The 21,664-nt window shown below is 46.6% G+C and overlaps 2 non-coding genes across 2 annotated transcripts; both read right to left on the bottom strand.

Annotated features, from left to right (window-relative positions):
• Nucleotides 1-3,033: 3,033 nt before the first annotated feature.
• On the bottom strand, nucleotides 3,034-3,107 carry trnan-auu (transfer RNA asparagine (anticodon AUU)). Its single transcript has one exon. It is a non-coding gene; the product is annotated as a tRNA-Asn (tRNA).
• A 3,291-nt stretch (nucleotides 3,108-6,398) lies between these two features.
• trnan-guu (transfer RNA asparagine (anticodon GUU)) lies at nucleotides 6,399-6,472 on the bottom strand. The gene has a single exon. It is a non-coding gene; the product is annotated as a tRNA-Asn (tRNA).
• Nucleotides 6,473-21,664: the final 15,192 nt, after the last annotated feature.

A 21,664-nucleotide genomic window follows, 5' to 3' on the forward strand; every position in this document is an offset into this window, starting at 1 on the left:
AGTTACCTGAGGCGGGAACCACCGCCCGAGCCACCGCGCAGCCTTAACGGGCGGGGGGCATTTCCAGGCTTTTCCTCGAGTAATGTTTGAATGTTTGACTGGAGTTATGTGGTGAGTCTTTCTGACCTCTGTGTCATTCACGTGATAATTTTGGTGGTTTGTAGTTTGCTGCGACTGTTAAGCTGCACTCCTCAATCTTACTCATACATGGGACCTGAACGTCTTTCACATCTATTTGCTATAACTAATTGTGCTGTTCTGAGATCCAGACTTCAGACCCCTGGAGTTGGATTCTAGAGTGTGGTGCTGGAAAAGCTCAGCAGGTCAGGCAGCATCCGATGAGCAATCGATGTTTCGGGCAAAAGCCCTTCATCAGGAAACCCTGGGGTTCGATGTCAGTTTGAATGAGAATGTTGGGCATTTACTGAGCTCCCTGAGTTCAGAGGTTTAGAGCCGGAGAAGATGATAGAGATAGCGAGGGACAAGACTATGGGCAAAGACTGACATTTTATAATGGATCTGCTGCATCACCAGGAACCTGTGTGCATCAGCAGGCATAGCAATCATAGATTAAACGAACTTAGCGTGAGGAAGGAGAGAAGCAGCCGTGACCTGGAACGAAAGGAGGTCACTGGACCTGAAATGTTGACTGTACTGTCTGCCCATTGATGCTACCAGACCTACTGAGGTTCTCCAGCAATTTTTGTTTTTGTTTCTGTTTCAGATTTCCAGCATCCACAGTTATTTGTTTCTTATTCAGCAATTTGGATGATCTCAGATTTATGGAGAGTAGAATGTTTCAGGCCTTCAGGTGTGTGACAGAAGAATCAAAATCAAGAGGTGACAAAGGCATAGTGTAATTTTCAGAATCAGATAAAATGAGGTGGGGCAGGGTCAGAAATTATTCCTGAGATTTGAAGAGGTGGTCCCAATGAAAGTGTGGGCATGCAGCTGGTAGCTCATCTGAGAGGTAAAGCATTTACCAAGCTTTCAAGCGGCTACTTCAGCCTCACACATTTGGCATGAGGATAGATGGAAGTGGTGCTGGAGAGTGGTGTTTGCAGCGTGATTTGGACACAATGGATTTAAACTTCTCATTATTTAATTGTGCAAGAGTTTCAAGTATCTAGAATTGGGTGTTGGGCAGATGGAGGCAGTGCGAACCTCAGAGAGAAACTTGAGGACAATGATTTTCACATTTTCACTTTACTTGTTTTATTTCCAGCCAAGTTGACTCTCTCTGTCTGATGGTTGACAGGCTGGGAGATTATGGGTTGGGCCTTGATCGACTGAATGTTTTTTTAGATTAGATTAGATTACTTACAGTGTGGAAACAGGCCCTTCCGCCCAACAAGTCCACACCGATCCGCCGAAGCGCAACCCACCCATTCCCCTACATTTCCCCCTTTACCTAACACTACGGGCAATTTAGCATGGCCAATTCACCTGGCCTGCACATCTTTGTGACTGTGGGAGGAAACCGGAGGAAACCCACGCAGATACGGGGAGAACGTGCAAACTCCACACAGTCAGTCGCCTGAGTTGGGAATTGAACACGGGTCTCTGGCGCTGTGAGGCAGCAGTGCTAACCACTGTGCCACCATACCACCCACCGTGTTCGGGAAGGTGTAAAAGGCCGGGGCGGGGTGATGGTGGGGATGCGGTTGGGCGGGTGGGATAGTTGGCGGGGGGTGTCAAAGCTTCAATAGAAATCCAGCAGAACTGAGAACAGACAACACCTAGCTCTGTGGGAACGGGAGACCAACAGAGGACAGATAAATCAGGACCTGGAATCCAAACTGACATCAGACTACCATGTTATCAGTGCTTTGATTTGCATTGCCAACCCTCTACCTTTACCAAAGGTTTGATTTGATTTGAATGTCACGTACCCTCAATATTCAGGGTCTAATCCTTGTCATCCTAAAACCACGTCTCTGTACTGACCCTCTGTACACACTTATTTTCTTCAGTCAATTCGTTCACTTTTCTTACAGTGCAGCAAATATTCAGACACAGTCTTTAGTTTCAATTTTTGTGATCTTTTCAATCCAGCTTTGATTGGTAGTACATTTATTCCCCTTGTCCCTTTGTTCTCTGACATTCACTTTTCACATTACTTCATTGCTCACCTGCCTTGATTTGGATTGCCCTTAATGTCCAGGGATGTGCAGGTTAGATAGGTTAGCCATGGGAAATGCAGAGTTATCGGTTCATAGTAATAGAAGCAGGAGTCGGCTATTTGGCGTGTCGAGCCTGCTCCACCATTCATTCAGATGAAGGCTGATCTATCCATCATCTGGGCTCCTCCTACCTGTATCATTCCATCTACCCTTAATTCCCCTCCATGCAATATCCTATCCAACTGTGTCTTGAATATAATTAATGAAGCTGCCTCATCTGCTCCCTTGGGCAGAGAATTCCACAGTGTCACACGAATTACAGCATGGAAAGAGACCCTTCAGTCCAACTCATCCATGTTGACCAGTTATCCTAAACAGTCTAGTCCCATTTGGTAGCACTTGGCCCATATCCCGCTATACCCTTCCTATTCATGAACCCGTCCAGATGCCTTTTAAGTGTCGTAATTATACTAGCCTCCACGACTTCCTCAAGCAGCTAATTCCATGCCCGCAACATGCTCTGCATGAAAGAGTTGTACATTGACTTCAGTGATTCGAAAGGGTAAAATATCTGCACATGGCGAGTCTAGGTGTTTCATCGCAAAAGATGAAATGAACTTTCAGTTAAAAACAAATCAAGAAATTTCTGGAGGAACGGAGAAGGTCAGGCAACATCTATGGAAAGAGAATCAGACACAGGATTTCAGAATTCCGTTTTCTCCGACAGGTGCTGTCAAACCTGCCGAGCTTCTCTTTTTTGGCTCGGGTTTTCAGCATCCGCAGTCCTTTACGTTAGACAATAATACAATTCAGCAGCTCCTTTGTGGAGAAGGGTTCCGTTTGGATATCATTTCCCTGACCCCATTAAACCGCACACAGCCGCGAAGAAAAGGTGGAGCAGCGAACTAAACGGCCCTGGGTGGGCTCGAACCACCAACCTTTCAATTAATAGCCGAACGCGCGGACCAATTGCGCCACAGAGACAAGCAATGTTTGGGGCAGCGCCATCGCTTAGGGGAGGCTATTAGTAAATTCATAATTCAGCCACCCCGCCTAGAATTACAATTGTCGTCGATCACTTTTACTTTTCCTGAATAATGCCTGGGACATTCATTGTGGAGACACCGGGGACAGTCTGATCCCACCCTCTGCAGACACATCCATGTCACGAGGAACTAGTTTTCTGACTCCGGGACCGTCGCCCTTCGAGCCTTTCAGTGTTTTGCCTGTTCCCGAGTTCCCTCATTGGCTCGGAGGCGAGAAGGGGTTTGAATTCCCGATGTGCACGAACGACAATTATTTCAATGTCTCAGATCAGTTCATGTCCCGAGAACATCAGAGTCAATCTCCCGGCCTCTTCAACAAGGGGACGGTGTCTGGACTGTCTCTGCTCAGTCGGACGGTTCATCTTTCATTCTCATCTAAATCCGCTTCCCAAAGAGTTTCTAAAGGTTCACAAAGCTGGAGACTGGGATTTCTGTTTTGTTTCATGAACATTTTTCCATTTCCTAACTGACAATATTTTGCCAAAATCTCTTCCCAAGTGTACGCCATGCCTAATTTACAGGGATGAAGAATTTCCATTGTGGGGAGACATTCCCAAGGTTGGGAATGTTCGCTTTGGAGCAAAGAAGGTTAACTGGAGATTTCCTGGGGCTGTTGGTAATGATGGGAGAAGACGCGGTGGGAATGGGCAGATTAATGATCAGAAGAACCAATTGCCACTGACCAGAGTCAGTTACCAGAGGACAGGAATTGAAGTTCTTGAATGAAAAGCAGCACTTGTGCCTAATAAACGCAGAGAATACTGCAGAAAGCCGACAGGTCGTGCATCATCTGTGGAAAGGTAAACAGAGCTGACGTTTTGAGTCTGGTACGCTGTTTGTTCCGAACTCGAATTTCCTGCATGGCAATCAATTCCCAGACACGAGAAAACGGGACTTTATTGAGACGGGTTTTGTGAAGTTTGAGCGATAATGCAACCAACAGGAAGTCATTTAAAATCGCCGGCGAAGAAAGCATAGCCAGCAGGTTACCACCCTGGGTGGGGGAGCCCCAAAGGATCTCTACGCCAGCACCTTAAGTATTCGGCCACAACTACACGCCCAAAGTTATGATCTAAAATTTCTCATGGAATTGCTCTAACAGGAAAGGTGAGTACTGGACTTGTCCTGTCCGCGCCATAGACCCAACGTATCCTGTTCCCCTGGATTTGATCAGGACAGAGGAGGCTGATGGGAGATCGATTTGAACTACACACATTGATGAGGGACAGAGCGGGTGGGAAGGATCCATTTCCGTGCGCAGAGAGATGAATAATCAGGTTCGAAACTAAGGAGCCACTTCAAGAAAATTGGTGTTAAGTCAGCAAAGCTAATGTAGAACTGTTCACAGAAAATGGTGATGAAAGTCTCTCGAGTTATTTCGATGAGAAGTGTTCATGATGCTAATACAATCGAAAGGATGAAGGTAGATTGGTAAATGTATTTGGTGACAGTTCTGTTCTAGCCCTGTGAGTGAAACCTGGATCTGATGGAATAAAAGGGACATTAACAATATCGATCTGAAATTGGACACGTGACAAGAAACAGAGCCATTATTGACAGTTGGCTTTTGAACTGGAGAAGGTTTCTCGTGAAATTAGCTTGAGGCTTGAGGTATGCAAGGTCAAGATAATTTAGGTAAAATACGGAAACGCTATCCTCATTAGCAGACAGTGAAAGGATTACAAGACGCAAATTAAGCATTTTCGACAAGTGGTACAGGGGACTGGGAAGAAAAGTATTATAAACTGTGAACAACAAAGTTCTGGAGCACAACACTTACATCCAAAGACCGAAAACATCCAGGTCCTGATTAATCAGATTGCATTGTGGTGCTTTTCTGCAAAACATCCACTTGCAATATCCGACAAAAGAGTGACAAAAACCCATCCCTGTCAGCCCAGGATAGAAAATCCGAAGGGATGAAGGTTTGCTTATTTTCTGAAGATTCACAAAACTAAGACTGGTTTTGGGGACTGTTTCCTTTCCACTCCCAGGAGCCACAGTGGTTGAGGCGTTGAGTTGGGGAAAGTAAAATGTGCCCGTGAGCAGCGTGTGAGGCTATTTCAGCTTCCGCTGTGACTTGACTCCGATGTTCTGAGGGACATTTATTGACGCGAGACAGTGAAAAGATTCTCATTCCCGCAGATCGGGAATTCAAACCGTATGCCGGCTTCAGGACAATGAGAAAGATTAATTGGGGTGTGTGAAGAAGCTGTGAGCTGCATTTCAAACAGGTAGGTGGAGACATTGCGCCCCTGGCCCTGTGCGTATCTAACGCCACCATGCTGCAGAATTCCTGTCCTCTGGTAACTGACTAACACGGACATGCGCAGCAATGGGAACATTCACAAGGTCAACAACCAAAGATAATCAGCGTCACTGCTTCCCTTCCACAGTCCCAACTTTGTGAAGCAGTATCTTTCACTGGCAAAGGAAACACCCTTGTCCTCAGGTGCCTGCTTCATTTCGATCACGATTTCATGTCCCTCACTGTTCTCGTCTCATTTGCAGACACTTGTATCAAAAGAAGCTCTGCGGATATCTGCTTGTTCCACCCGAACAGGCAGTGGGTTGCAGATTCCCACCAGTCCCAATGTGAGTGAAATATTTTTCCCCCTCCACTGACTTGAATCTTAAAGAAGAAGCCGGGGAGCAAGCTCCGTTTCTTGTCGACGACATTTCTCATTTTGTAGTCGGCAGGGGTCACACCTGCGTGGGGAAACCGCAATGGGTTTCAAGTCCATCGCATAAACCACTCAGCCCACGAATACAGAACCACACTGACAGCTTCACTTCCCAGGTCTGTCTGCCTGCGGAGCTGAGAAAGAGTGAATCATCGCAGAGTTTGTTTGAATCTATTCACTTCAGTGATTCGAAAGGGTTAAATATCTGGACACTGCGAGTCTAGGTGTTTCATCGCAAAAGATGTAATGAACTTTCAGTTAAAACCAAATCTAGAAATTGCAGGAGGAACGGAGAAGGTCAGGCAACATCTATGGAAAGAGAATCAGACGCAGCATTTCAGAATTCCGTTTTCTCCGACAGGTGCTGTCAAACCTGCCGAGTTTCTCGTTTTTTGTCTCGGGTTCTCAGCATCCGCAGTCCCTAACGTTAGACAATAATACAACTCAGAAACCCCTTTGTGGAGGAGGTTTCCGTTTGGATATCATTCGCCTTATCCCATTACAGTTCACACAGCCGCGAAGCGAAGGGTGAGCAGCGAACTAAGCGTCCCTGGGTGGGCTCGAACCACCAACCTTTCGGTTAACAGCCGAACGCGCTGACCAATTGCGCCACAGAGACAGGCGATGTCGGAAGCTGCGCCATCGCTTAGGGGAGGCTATTAGTGAATTCATAATTCAGCCTGCCCCACCTAGAATTACAATTGTCGTCTATCACTTTTACTTTTCCTTAATAATGCCTGGGACATTCATTGTGGAGACACCGGGGACAGTCTGATGCCACCCTCTGCAGAAAGAGAGGGGGAAGAAACAGAACAGACATGAACTGTTGATCTCCGTTGTTACTCATAACGTAAAATCCTTGTAGTGCGATCACTTCCCTTAAGCATGAAAAGAAGGCGCTAGTTCCCCGTCAGCTTGTGGCGCAACTGTAGCGCGTCTGACTCCAGATCAATCGGTTGCGTGTTCAAATCGCGTCAGGCTCACTAAAAGTCTGCTTCTTACATTTCAAATCCAGGAATGATTACGTTCACTCCCGATATCTGTTGAGCCAAATGTTCGTTGCGGAAACTTTCGATCACACGTGAGGCTTTGCTGTCAGTTTGATTTGTGAACACTGTGTCAGGGAGGTGGTGTGCCCAGTGTTTCGGTAAATGCTCAGCTCCCCCCACTGTGAGAATGAAAACACAGCCGCTTCGTTCAGTTGGTGACAGCGCGGTGTGAATAACATTATACCGATGTTTTTACAACATAATCTAGAGATTACCAGTTGTGTGTTTCAATCTATCAGGAGGTCCCAGCTCATCCTGTCATAGCAGAGTGACAGCGAGTTCAGATAGAAATGTTTACCACCAACAACAAATTCTTTCCTCTCACTGGACACTGTTAAAATTATCTTTATTCAACAGAAGGAGCGGAAACTACAGTCTGACGGCCCCTCTCCACATTAACGGTGAGCCTGAATTGTATAAACGGTGTCAGTAAAATCCAATGGACGACACTGATTTGGTTTAATAGGCTTTTTTTGCCAAGCGTAATTCACCGAGAGGATGCTGCTGTGTGAAACAGTGTGGGGAGTTACTGCAGGGCCTCCTGCACATGGAACACACCGAAACTGATGTGTTTCACCTTCACCAGTTTATTCCGATCTCGGAGAAGAGAGGTTTGATGATTCGGATCATAGGAGGCCGACAGAGAGCAGGAGAAGAGCACTCAGACCTTCACAAGCTTGTCACCACAGTTGGGTCATCGTGGCCCGTGTATCAGTATGGGACAGTAATCTGCATCTACTGACTGGAAGCACAGCAAATTGGAGTGCTGGTGGGACTATCACACAGGAGGAAACGGCTTCGACAGATCAACTGGAGTGGCTCCCAATGCGCAACTCCGCTCACCTCAACTGAATAACTGTAAACAACTTACTCAGTGATTCAAATGAATACTCGGTTTTGAATCTGTATTGTGGCATGGACCTTCGAGAATTATGTCAAAACACCTTCATTGCTGTGATGGAGTATCCTGTTGGGCAGAATATATCCGTTGTCAAATTTCCTACGTTCTGTTGGTCCCACTCCGGTTTCACTCAGAATCACAAAATGTGTGACAGCGCAGACTGAGGCCTGCAGCCCACCTTAGCTCTGCTGGTTCAACACAATATGTAAATAAGTGTCTCATTCTGTCGCCTTCTCCCTGTAAATCTGCACATTGTTACATTGAACATGCCCACCGAATTCCCTTTTGTGTCCATTGAATCTGCCTCTTTGTCACTGTCAGACAGCAACTTACTGACCCCACTCCCTGTGCGAAAACGGTCTTCCTAATGTCACTTTTACTTATTTTCCTGATGACTTTCAATCTCTGCCAAATCGTTCTCGATCCTTTCTGGCCTGGGAGCATTTTCACTGCATTATTGCCTCTGTCTAAAACCCTCATGACGTGGAAAACTTCAATGAGGCCAGCTTTCAGCCGTCTGTTCTCCAAAGTGAGTTGCCCCAAACTTTCCAATCTCCCTTCATTGCTGACATTCCTCAGAACGATACCATTCACGTTAACATGTTCAGCGCCGTCTGCAAACACTTCACTTCCCCGCTTCCTGAAGTATCACACTCAGAATTGAGCGTAATACAGGTGGAAGATTCATTCAGACTCGGATTGCGCCGGCGAAAAATCTGCAGTACTTGTTTTCACTTTGAACATGCGTTTCCCTTCGCTGTGTTCACTGCAATGGCAGCTTTTGCGCCGTCCCTAATTCAGGCAGTCCGATCTCATTTAACGAAGCGTCTTTTTGAGAAAATTGATCGGGTATTTTTGCTCTGGTCAATTTAAGAAAAGATGGTTCGCCTGGGATTGGAACCCGGGAACTCTCACACGTCTGCATTCGCGAGAAGACCCAAAGCTAGAATCATATGCCAGACTAACGAGCCACCAGCCATGGGTGCAGCCACCTCCTGAAGCACCTGTGACTTGCTCAGTACGAAATACATTGTACATTGCTCCCAGAATTGCAAGCAAGGAAGAGTTTCAAGAACATCTGCTTCTCAATCTGTCTCTGCTCCCAGGACGCTGCTGTTTGTCCCGTCCCCAGGGACCGGACTCTCTCCACTGGTGGATAATTGAACCATTTTATTTCTCCTTGCAAGCTGTCCTGGTGGAAGAAGGAGCCCACACGCTCTTCTGCTCTCTCTCACTAGTTGTTGAGGCAGGATAAGTCAGTTACAGAAATGCGTAGGAAATGGGGAACTTTGAGCTTGTTCCAAAGGTCCTGTTAACGGAGAGACCGAAAGATGCTGTGTTGTCGGGACCGAGAGAAATGGAGACCCTTCCCTCAGGTAAATTGATATGAGTGCATTTTTGTGCAGCCTGCTTGGTGTTCAGAATTTGTCTTGACACAGCAATCCTACAGAGAGTCTTTTATTACACGGGCGTCGGTTTCTTTACCGCAGGAAATGGACAAAAACAGCATGTGTTTCAACTTCACCGGTTCATTGCCATCTGAGAGAAGAGGTTTAACACTTGAGATCAGAACACACCGACAGAAAACTGGACAACACGACTCAGAGCTCCACAAGCGTGCCAGAATAACTGTGTAAATTTGAATTGTGTATCGATGTGACACATTGAGCTCAGATACACGAAGTTTTGGGAAGCAGATGACAAGGTAAAGGAGAGAGCAGAGCGCCGTTATAGGGAAGAGCTGCTGAAGACGACATTGAGTAAATAAGTGAAAATGGTTTCCCTTCTGGGTTGTGATCCTAACATGCACCCGCTGTGCCATTCTCCTGCATTGCACGGCAGCTTTCCCGAGTACTCAGTGAAAAGTATTCAGCTTTTCAGTTGGCGTGTGTCTTGCACGTTCGAGAATGAAATCAAAAGATCTTCACTGCTGTAGTGTCATGTGCTGTTGTGCAGACATATCGCCGATGTGCAAATATAAACTCAGGGGGTAATGTACACTGGAGACTCTGGAGACAAAGAAGAAACCATGATCTCATTCGACGTGACAGCACTGTTCACTTCAATTGACAAAACCCTAGCCAGAGAAACAATAGCCAACCTACTGGACATACATAACAGAACACAGGAGGCCGAACCTATCAACAAGGACGGCATACTTAAACTACTGGACCTGTGCCTCACTACACACTTTACATTCAACAATCAGATATGCGAACAAATCAACGGAACACCCATGGGATCACCAATCTCGGGACTCATAGCAGAGGCAGTTATGCAAAGGTTAGAACAAACAGCCCTACCACAAATCCAACCCAAACTCTGGATCAGATATGTCGATGACACCTTTGTAATCATCAAAAACACAGAAATAGAAAAAACACACAGAATCATCAACGCCACACTCACAGGAATCCGATTCACGAGAGAAGAGGAAAACGATAGCCAACTCCCATTCCTAGACGTGTTAGTAGAGAGAACACCTAACGGAGAATTCACCACAAGGGTACACAGGAAACTAACACACACAGACCAAGTCCTAAACTATGAAAGTAACCACCCCAACACACACAAACGAAGCTGCATCAGGACACTATTCAAAAGAGCCACAACACACTGCAGTACACCAGAACTGCGAAAAGAGGAAGAGGAACACCTATACAAGGTATTCGCAAAAACGGATACCCACGCAACTTTATCACCAGATGCCTAAGAGATAGACCACGGAACGAGGATATGCCACAACCAAAAGGACTAGCCACACTACCATATGTCAGGAGCGTCTCAGAACTGACAGCCAGACTACTGCGACCCTTAGGACTCATAACGGCACACAAACCAACAGCCACGCTCAGAGAACAACTTACTAGAACAAAGGACCCAATACCCAGCATGAGCCAAACTAACGTAGTTTACAAAATACCATGCAAGGACTGCACAAAACACTATATAGGACAAACAGGAAGACAGCTAACAATCCGCATCCATGAACATCAGCTAGCTACAAAACGACACGACCAGCTATCCTTAGTAGCCATACACTCAGACAACAAGCAACATGAATTCGACTGGGAAAGCACTACTATCATAGGGCAAGCCAGACAGAGAACAGCCAGAGAATTCCTAGAAGCATGGCATTCATCCCCAAACTCCATCAACAGACACATCGACCTGGACCCCATATACAAACCACTACAACGGACAGCTGAAACTGACACCTGGAAGCGGCAAGAACAAACCGCTATAAATACCGGAAGAAACATCAAAGAAGCGCTTCGCAGGAGGCTCCAGAGCACTGATGATGTCTCCTAGCCAGGGGATGAAACGTTTGCAACAAAAACTTCCAGCTCGGCGAACAGAACCACAACTCTGAGCCAGTTGAAACTTGCTCAGCGTGAAATACATTGCTCCAAGAATTGCAAAGCGTTTCCAGAACATCTGCTTGTCATTCTGTCCCCGGGGCGCTGATGTTTGTCTCATCCCCAGGAATTGGACTCTCTGTACTGGCAGATAATTAAACCATTTTGTTTCTACTCGCAAGCTGTTCTGGGGGTGAGGGAAGAGTCCATTCGCTCTTCTGCTGTCTCTCTCAATCACTTGAGGTGAGAGAAGTATCTGTTACACTAATGCGTGGGAAGTGAGTAACTTTGAATATGAATTTCCTCCAAAGGTCTATTATCGGAGAGATAGAAAGATGCTGTGCTGGCGAGACAGAGAGAAATGGACACCAAGCACTCTTCCCTCAAGTAAATTCACATTGTTGTACAGCCTGCTTGGTGTTCAGAAATCGTCTTCACGCAGCAATCTTACAGAAAGTCGATTGCAAAGTGGACATCGCTTTCTTTGCTGCGACTGCGCAGCAGTTAACATCTGAGTCCCAAGTGTCCCAGATGAAGAGAATCCGAGTGAAACCTTCACTCACTGAGAGTCATCCCCACGGCCCTGAGCTGAGGGACTGCAGGCAGTCCAACACGGAAGGGACGGTTAAAAATGAACCAGTTTTGCTCCTTCAGCCTCCCTGTCCCAGAGACAGGCAGTGGGACGGCATAAACACGTTGCACCATTCTCGCGCAGACAGAAGCCGTTCAGCCCATCGAGTCCACGGCGACTCTCTGCCACTTGCCTCTCTCTGAGGTGATTCACAATCAGTGATATCTGTCCTCATAGGAAGGAACTGTATCTGAGTGGTGATACGGTTTCTGACATACTTATCGTCTTGTCATTCACGTCCGACCCGGCGTGGCGATTAATGCAGGGAATGGATGGAAGTACAAGGCATGCGTTTCAACTTAATTAGCTCATTGGCATTGAGAAGAAGTGGTTTTGCGAATCAGTTCATAGGAAACCGACGAAGAACAGGAGAAGACCACTCAGACCTCCATAAAGCATGTTACTTGAATCGTGTGAGTTCCCCGAGAGTATCGGTATGATACAGGGTATTCAGACACTCAGGCAGTAGGTGCAAAGGCAAGATATAGAATATAGCACAGCCCCCGTTCAAAAGGAAGCCGCTCAAGGAGACATTGCACTACAGCGGAGGATGACTTCAATCCATCGACCTCGGGACTATGAGCCCAGCACACAACCACTACGCCACTCTGCTCCTACACGCCGAGAGTTTTCCACAGGTCCCTTCGAGACTGATGTCAAAGATCTCCTCTGCTATCGTATCATGTGCTGTTGCGCAGATGTATGGAAGCTCTGTAAATATAAACTTTTTCCTAACTTCCCACATTCTGTTGGTCGAATTGTGATTCCATTCTGAATCACAGCATGTGTCACAGCACAGACGGAGGCCATGCGGCCCACCTTCGCTCTGGTGGTTCGACACAGTAAGTAAACGTGGGTCTCTATTCGTATCATTCTCTTTCCTTCTCCATGTAATTCTGCACAGTGTTACTTTAAACATGACCACCGAATTCCCGTTTGCGTCTATTCAATCTGTCTCTTTGTCAGTGTCAGTTAGGGATTTACTGAACGCAACCACTCCCTGTACGAAAGCGTTCTTCCCAACGTCACTTTTAGTTCTTTTCCTCATGACTTGTTGCCGATCCTTTCAGGCGTGGGAGCATTTTGACTACATCACTTTCTCTGTCTAAACTTTGCATGACTTGGAAAGCTTCAACCAGGCCAGATTTCAAACTTCTCTTCTCCGAGGAGAGCTGTCCCAAATTTCCAATCTTGCTTCAGTGCTGACATTCCTTAAACACGGCACCACTGACGTCAACGCAATATTCCATCATTTCACTTCCTTGCCTTCTGCCCAATTTGTACTCCAAGCGGGAAAATCAATGACTGCAGATGCTGGAAACCAGATTCTGGATTAGTGGTGCTGGAAAAGCACAGCCGTTCAGGCAGCATCCGAGGAGCAGTAAAATCGACGTTTCGGGCAAAAGTCCACACTTTAGCGAAGGTACTTTTTGAGAAAGTTAACCGGGCACTCTTGCACAAGTCAGGAAACGCGGGCTCGTCCGGGATTTCGCGCAAGTCTACATAGTAGAAGACCCAAAGCGAGAATCATACCCGAGACCAACGAGCCACACAGAGAGCACACAAGCACCCCCGCTCCACCTCTTTCACCAGCTGAGTCTTGCTCAGTGTGAAATACATTTGACAGTGCTTCAATGCGAGAAGTGTACAAAATAAGATAGGTGAACTTGCAGCGCGGGTTGGGACCTGGGATTTCGATGTTGTGGCTATTACGGAGACATGGATAGAACAGGGACAGAATTGGCTGTTGCAGGTTCCGGTGTTTAAATGTTTTAGTAGAGTCAGAGGTGGGGGTAAAAGAGGGGGAGGTGTGGCACTGCTTGTCAAGGATAGTATTGCAGCGGTGGAAAGACGATGGATGAAAACTCGCCATCTGAGGTAGTTTGGGCTGAGGTTAGAAATAGGAAAGGTGAGGTCACCCTGTTAGGTGTTTTCTACAGGCCTAATAGTCCTAGAGACGTAGAAGAAAGGATTGCAAGGGTGATTCAGGAGAAGAGTGAAAGTAATAGGGTGGTTGTTATGGTGGACTTTAACTTTCCAGATATTGACTAGGAAAGCTATAGCTCGAGTACTTTAGATGGGTCGGTGTTTGTCTAATGTGTGCAGGAGGGTTTCCTGATACAATATGTTGACAGGCCAACAAGAGGTGACACCATACTGGATTTGGTTCTGGGTAACGAATCAGGCCAGGTGTTTGAATTGGAGGTAGGTGAGCAATTTGGGGACAGTGACCACAATTCGGTGACTTTTACTCTGGTGATGAAGAAGGTTACGTGTGCACTGTAGGGCAAGAGTCATAGCGGGGGGCAGGGAAATTATGATGCGGTGAGGCATGACTTAGGATGCGTGGCTTGGAAAAGTAGGCTTCAAGGGAAGGGCACAATCGATATGTGGAGCTTGTTCAAGGATCAACTATTGAGTGTCCTTGATAAGTATGTACCTGTCAGGCGGGGAGGAAAGGGTCGTGTGAGGGAGCCGTGGTTTAATAATGAATTGGAATCTCTTGTTAAAGCGTAGAGGGCGGCCTATGTAAAGATGAGGCGTGAAAGTTTCAATTGGGGCGATTGAGAGTTATAAGGTAGCCAGAGAGGATCTAAAGGGAGAGCTAAGAGCAGCAAGGAGGGGACATGAAAAGTCCTTGGTAGGATTAGGGAAAACCCAAAGGCTTTCTATAGGTATGTCAGGAATAAAAGAATGACTCGGGTAGGAATAGGTCCAGTCAAGGATAGTAGTAGGAAGTTGCGCATGGAGGCCGAAGAGATTGGGGAGACACTGAATGAATACTTTTCATCAGTATTCACTCAGGAACAGGACATTGTTGCCGATGTGAATATTGAGTCACAACTAATTAAAATGGATGGCTTTGAGGTACGTAGGGAAGAGGTATTGGAAATTCTGGAAAGGGTGAAAATAGTAAAGTCCCCTGGGCCCGATGGCATATGTGCTAGGATTCTCTGGGAAGCAAGGGAGGAGATTGCAGAGCCACTGGCCTTGATTTTTATGACGTCGTTTTCTACAGGAATAGTGCCAGAAAACTGGAGGATAGCAAATGTGGTTCCCTTGTTCAAGAACAGAAGTAGGGATAACCCTAGTAACAATAGGCCGGTGAGGCTCACTTCTGTTGTGGGCAAAGTCTCAGAGAGAATTGTAAGGGATAGGATTTATGAACATCTGGATAGGAATAATGTGATCAAGGATACTCAGCTTGGTTTTGTGAACAACGAAGAGCCGATGAGAAAGATGTATATAGTGTATTTAAGGAGAACAGGTACCTAATAAACCCAGTCCGCCGATTTCTCAATGATGCTTCCAAGTTGACTTCAAAAATTCGGTTTGTCCTTCCATTATTTCACGTTTGATTTTGTGAGTTTTAAAAACTTTCGCAATCTTCTGACTTGAGTATTGGAGTTGGGAAGTTACGTTGTGGCTGGACAGGACACTGGAATATTGTGGAGTACTTTTGGAATATTGTGTGCAATTCTGGATTCCCTCCTATCAGAAGGATATTGTGAAATTTGAAAGGGTTCTGAAGCTCCAATGAGTCCACAGAGAGGAGAGGCCCTTCTGCTGCCCTGAGTGCGGGAAGGCCTTTCGTGATTCCTCTGCCATGCGGACACACCAGTTGGTCCACACCCGGGACGGCTGTTCTCATGCCCTGAGTGTGAGATGGCTTTCAGCAGTTCTTCCCACCTGCTGAGACACCAGTGGATCCACACCGAGGAGAGGCCGTTCTTCTGCCCCGAGCGCAGGAAGGGCTTTGCTCTTTCTTCTGACCTGCTGGCCCACTGGTGGGTCCACATGGGGGAGAGGTTGTTCAGTTGCTCTAAGTACAGGAAGGCCTTCATCAAACCTCAGACCTGCATATCTTTGGACAGGACCACCCAGAGAAAGCCCACGCAGACACTGGGAGAATGTGCAAACTCCTCACAGACAGTCACCCATCTTCCGCAACTACACTGGCACCACCCCCCACCTTTTCCTCCGTTATATCGATGACTGTATCGGCGCTGCCTCGTGCTCCCACGAGGAGGCTGAACAGTTCATCAACTTTACCAACACCTTCCATCCCGACCTCAAATTCACCTGGACTGTCTCAGACTCCTCCCTCCCCTTCCTAGACCTTTCCATTTCTATCTCGGGCGACCGACTCAACACAGATATCTACTATAAACCGACTGACTCCCACAGCTACCTGGACTACACCTCCTCCCACCCTGCCCCCTGTAAAAACGCCATCCCATATTCCCAATTCTTTCATCTCCACCGCATCTGCTCCCAGGAGGACAAGTTCCAATACCGTACAGCCCAGATGGCCTCCTTCTTCAAGGACCGCAGATTCCCCACAGACCTGATCGACGATGCCCTCCACCGCATCTCCTCCACTTCCCGCTCCTCCGCCCTTGAGCCCCCCCTTCAACCGCCACCAAGACAGAACCCCACTATTTCTCACCTACCACCTCACCAACCTCCGTATACAGTATAGCATCCGCTGTCATTTCCGCCACCTCCAAACGGCCCCCACCACCAGGGATATATTTCCCTCCCCTCCCCTATCAGCGTTCCACAAAGACCACTCCCTTCGCGACTCCCTCGTCAGGTCCACATCCCCCACCAACCCAACCTCCACTTCCGGCACCTTCCCCTGCAACCGCAGGAAATGCAAAACTTGCGCCCACACCTCCTCCCTTACCTCTCTCCAAGGCCCCAAGGGATCCTTCCATATCCTCCACAAGTTCACCTGTACCTCCACACACATCATCTATTGCGTCCGCTGCACCCGATGTGGCCTCCTCTATATTCCGCCTACTTGTGGAAGGCTTCAGGGAACACCTCTGGGACGCCCGGACCAACCAACTCAACCACCCCGTGGCTCAACACTTTAACTCTCCCTCCCACTCCACCGAGGACATGCAGGTCCTTGGACTCCTCCATCGCCAGAACATAACAACACGACGGTTGGAGGAAGAGCGCCTCATCTTCCGCCTGGGAACCCTCCAACCACAAGAAATGAACTCAGATTTCTTCAGTTTCCTCATTTCCCCTCCCCCAACATTGTCGCAGTCGGTTCCCTCAACTCAGCACCGCCCTCCTAACCTGCAATCTTCTTCCTGACCTCTCCGCCCCCACCCCACTCCGGCCTATCACCCTCACCTTGACCTCCTTCCACCTATCACATCTCCATCGCCCCTCCCCCAAGTCCCTCCTCCCTACCTTTTATCTTAGCCTGCCTGGCACACTCTCCTCATTCCTGATGAAGGGCTCTGGCCCGAAACGTCGAATTTCCTGTTCCTTGGATGCTGCCTAACCTGCTGTGCTTTAACCAGCAACACATTTTCAGCTTCAATCAGCTTGATGCGATTTGAACACGCAATTTTCTGGTCTGGAGTTAGACGCGCTACCATTGTGCCACAAGCTCACAGACAGCTCAGGAACTCTATTCATGCTTAAGGGAATTGATCGCACTACAATGATTTTATGTTATGAGTAACAACGGAGATCAACAGTTCATGTCTGTTCTGTCTCTCCTCCCTCTCATTCTGTCTCTCGAAACAATTTCCAACTCCACCTCAATAAAAAGCTGAAAGAACTGTGGATGCTGTAGATCAGAAACAAAAAAAAAACAGTAGTTGCCGGTGACCCTTCCATAGAATTGATGGTGATTGGGAAAACGTTAGTTTATATGCAGGAGATATTGTGGGAGGAAGGCGGATGCAGTAAATCATAAATTAGGACAGACCCTAAAGCGAGGGAAGAACTGTTGAACAGGAAAGGGAGTTGATAACGATCCGCGTGGGAGGGTGAATGGAGACTGTTCGTGGCTAAGAATATGTAGTGTGTAATGACAGACTATGTGATAACAAGGCTTGGTTTGTATGGAAGGGACGAGACACTATGGAGTTCAGGCCCTAGAATTACTGAATTCGATATTGGGACCGGAGGGATGGATTGTCTCCAAGTGTAATATTCGGTGCTCTTCGTTCTGCTGGTGCTGAGCTTCGCTGGGACACTACAGAAAACCTGAGACAGAGATGTCGGACAGGGAATAGGGTGGGGTGTGGAATTGGCAGGCAACTGGAATCTCAGGGTCTTTTTTGCGGGCAGAACGTAGATGTTCTGTGCAGCAGTCACCCAGTTTATGCTTCGTTTTCCCCATTGTAGATGAGACCACAAGGTGAGCAGCAAATGCAGTAGACTGGGTTGTGGGAAGTGCAGGTAAAGTGCCACTTCACCTGGAAGGTAAGTTTGGGCCTTTGGAGAGTGAGGAGGGTGCAGGTGAATGGGCTGGTGTCACACATTCGGCGGTTGCAGGGGAAAGTGCTGTTGGACTATTGGGGTGGGAATGGGGTTGGGTTGATGGGAATGAAGGAAGAGTTGACCCCAGGTATAACTCCTGCCCATTTAATTATCCGCCAAATAGAGGAATTTGTTGAGTCTGTACAAGGAAATTTTCTAATTCTAAATGTGGATGTACAGACTGGCGAGGGTGCAAAACCTAAGTGTCAGCAACCATAATTCTATTAACGTTAGAATCGTGATTGAAAATAATATATCCGATCTCAAAGTTGAAGTTCTAAATTGGATGAAGACTCAGGTATTAGACAAGATCTTTCAAAAGCTGATTGGGGGCAGTTGTTCGCAGGTTAAAGGACTGCTGGAAAATGGGAAGCCTTCAAATATGAGATAACAAGAGTCCAGACACAGTATGTTCCTGTTAGGGTGAAAGGAAAGGCTGGTAGGTGTGGGGAATGCTGGATGACTAGAGAAAATGATATTTTGGTTAAGATAAAGAAGGATGCATACGTCAGGTATCGACAGAGCGATCGAGTGAATCCTTAGAGTATGAAGGCAGTACGAGCGTACATACGAGGGAAATCATGAGGGCAAAAAGGAGACATGAGATAGCTTTGGAAAATAGAGTTAAGGGTAACCCAAAGGGTTTTTTTATATATATACGTTGAGGGCAAAAGGATAACAAGAGAGAGAATAGGGCCCCTCCACACACGGCCTTTGTGTGGAGCTGCAGGAGATGGGGGGGGGGGGGGGGCGGTGCGGTGGATGCTGAACGGATATTGTGCATCAGTGTTTGCTATGGACAAGGGCATGGAAGATATAGAATGTGAGAAAGTAGATGGTGACATGTTGAAAAAATGTCCATATTACAGATGAGAAATTGCTGCATATCTTGAAAAGCATAGAAGTGGATAAATCCTAAGGACCTGATCAGGAGTACACTAAAACTCGGTGGGAAACTGGGGAAGTGATTGCTGGGCCTCTCACTGAGACATTTGTATCATCAATAGTCACAGGTGAGGTGCCGGAAGGCTAGAGGGTGGCTAACATGGTGCCACTATTTAAGAAAGGTGGTAAGGAAAAGCCAGGGAACTATAGACCAGTGAACCAGACATCCGTGAAGGGCAAGGTTTTGGAGAGAATCCTGAGAGATTGGATTTACATGTATTTGGAAAGGCAAAAATTGATTAGGGATAGCCAGCATGGCTTTATGCTTGGGAAATCATGTCTCACGAACATGATTGAGTTTTTGAAGAAGTACAATGTGGACTGATGAGGGCAGAGCGATGGACGTGATCTATATGGACTTCAGGAAGGCGTTCATCAAGGGTCCTCATGGGAGATTGGTGAGCAAGGTTTAATCGCATGGAATGCAGGGACAACTAGCCATTTGGATACAGAACTTGCTAGAAGGTAGAAGACAGAGGGTGTTGATGGAAGCTTTTGCTACACATTTTGGTATTTTGTGCTAGGTTTCTTTTGTAATTTACGAGGAGAAAGTGAGGACTGCAGGTGCTGGAGATCAGAGCTGAAAATGTGTTGCTGGAAAAACGCAGCAGGTCAGGCAGCATCCAAGGAGCAGGAGAATCGACGTTTCGGGCATGAGCCCTTCTTCAGGAATTTTTAACTATAAACTATAAAAATTCCCTTAGTTATATATTGTGAAGTGTGAAGGCATTGTGTTCGTCCCCAAGTTCGACCTGAGGCCACCCTTCCTCCATCCCAGTAACTCTGTTGACAGCCTTCATGTTACATTTAAAACTAGGATCGATAGATTCATGATCAGTTGGGGGATGAATAGTTACTGGAAAAGGGCAGGAGAGTGCATGTGGGGAATGTCAGATCAGCCACAATTCTATTGAATGGAGAAGTCGGCTCAAGGGGTTGAATGGCATTTTCCTATTCCTATTGCTTATGGTTCCCGAGCCCTCAACTCTGATACAGTGTCCTGGCTTCAGTATGTGCCATTACTGAGAGCGCTGATGTTCCCTTGTGTAATATCAACAACTTAGCAGCTGCTGAAATCTCTTGCTCCTCTGTTACCTCTAAACACAATAACACAATATGCCAATGTGTTCAGGGGAGGCAATGGCCGACTTTATTGTCAGCAGACTATTCACCCAAGTAATGTTCTGGGGACCTGGGTTCATAACCTGCCACGGCAGATGGTGGAATCTGAATTCAATAGAAATCTGGAATTAAAAGTCTAATGATGAAACCGTTGTGGTTTGTTGTAAAAATCTTATCTGGTTTCCTGCTGTCCAAACCTGATCTGATCTGATCTACATGTGATTTCAGATCCGCTGTCAGCTGGTTGAATCTTCACTGCCCTTTCAGTCAATTCTTAAAGCTCACCTTTTTTAACTATGATGTTGCCAGAATGATTTATAGACGGCATAGGCTGGGACTTTTTTTTCACTGGAGTGTAGAAGGTTATGGGTGGAGGTTATGGAGGTTTGTTAAATCATAAGGGACAAAGATAAGTTGAATAACCAGGGAGTTCAAAATTTGGGAGTATATTTTTAAGATGAGAGGGAGAAGATTTAAAATGGACGAGGGCGGGGGAACCTCTTTTTACATTGAAGGTGGTTCGTGTATGGAATGAACTGTCAGAGGAAGTGGTGGATGCAGGTAACGTTACAATGTTTAAAATTATTTGGATAAGTACATATGAGCCAAACACAGGAGTGTGGGTCTAATCTTCCCCCAGATATTCAAAGTGACAACCACTCAGAGGGGGGACAAGGCCATGCGATTCGTTGTTGTGCGGCATGTGTGACAGCTGCAACAAGACGTCCCAACTCCTGTGCTCAATGTTCTGACCAATGAAAACAAGCATGCCAAAAGCCTTCTACACCACCCTGTCTACCCACGACTCCATTTTCTAGGAACTAAAAACCCGTAACCCGAGATCTCTTGATTCAAAATGTTGCATATGAAAAAGATTTGCTGCTTGTTGGTAGACGTTAATATTTGGTGCATGTCTCTCCTCTAATTTGGTATCTTAGACTGAATGCCATCACTGATGAAGTCCAGTGTGCCAAAACCTGAACTTCAAAATCTCTCTGTTCAACGACACTCAAGGTCCTACCATTCACCATGTAAATCCGAACTTGGTTTGACTATACAAAATGTAAGACCTCATACTTAGCTATATTAAACTCCATTTGCCAATAACTTTAAACTTATGCAATCTAGTTCTGGACTCGCCCTCCCCAGGGAAAAGACCTTTTCAATTTACCCTATCCATGCCCTCATGATTTTATAAACATCTATAAAGTCACCCCTCATCCTTCAAAACTTCTGGGAAAATGACCCCAGTCGATTCAGCCTCTTCCTGTAGCTCAAACCCTCCAACCCTGTCAGCATCCTTGTAAATGTTTTCTGAATCCTTTCAAGTTTCACAACGTCCTTCCTGTAGCAGAGAGCCCAGAATTGCATGCAGTATTCCAACAGTGGTGTAATCAATGTCCTCTCTGAAGACGATTTAAAAAAATATACCTACAAGCAAATCAGGTTAGCTGGGCATGACTTTCACATAGCAGTTTGTTTTGGCTGTCCTTCATTAATCTATGTTTTT

This window comes from Hemiscyllium ocellatum (genome assembly GCF_020745735.1).
Source record: "Hemiscyllium ocellatum isolate sHemOce1 chromosome 27 unlocalized genomic scaffold, sHemOce1.pat.X.cur. SUPER_27_unloc_7, whole genome shotgun sequence".
NCBI lineage: Eukaryota > Metazoa > Chordata > Chondrichthyes > Orectolobiformes > Hemiscylliidae > Hemiscyllium > Hemiscyllium ocellatum.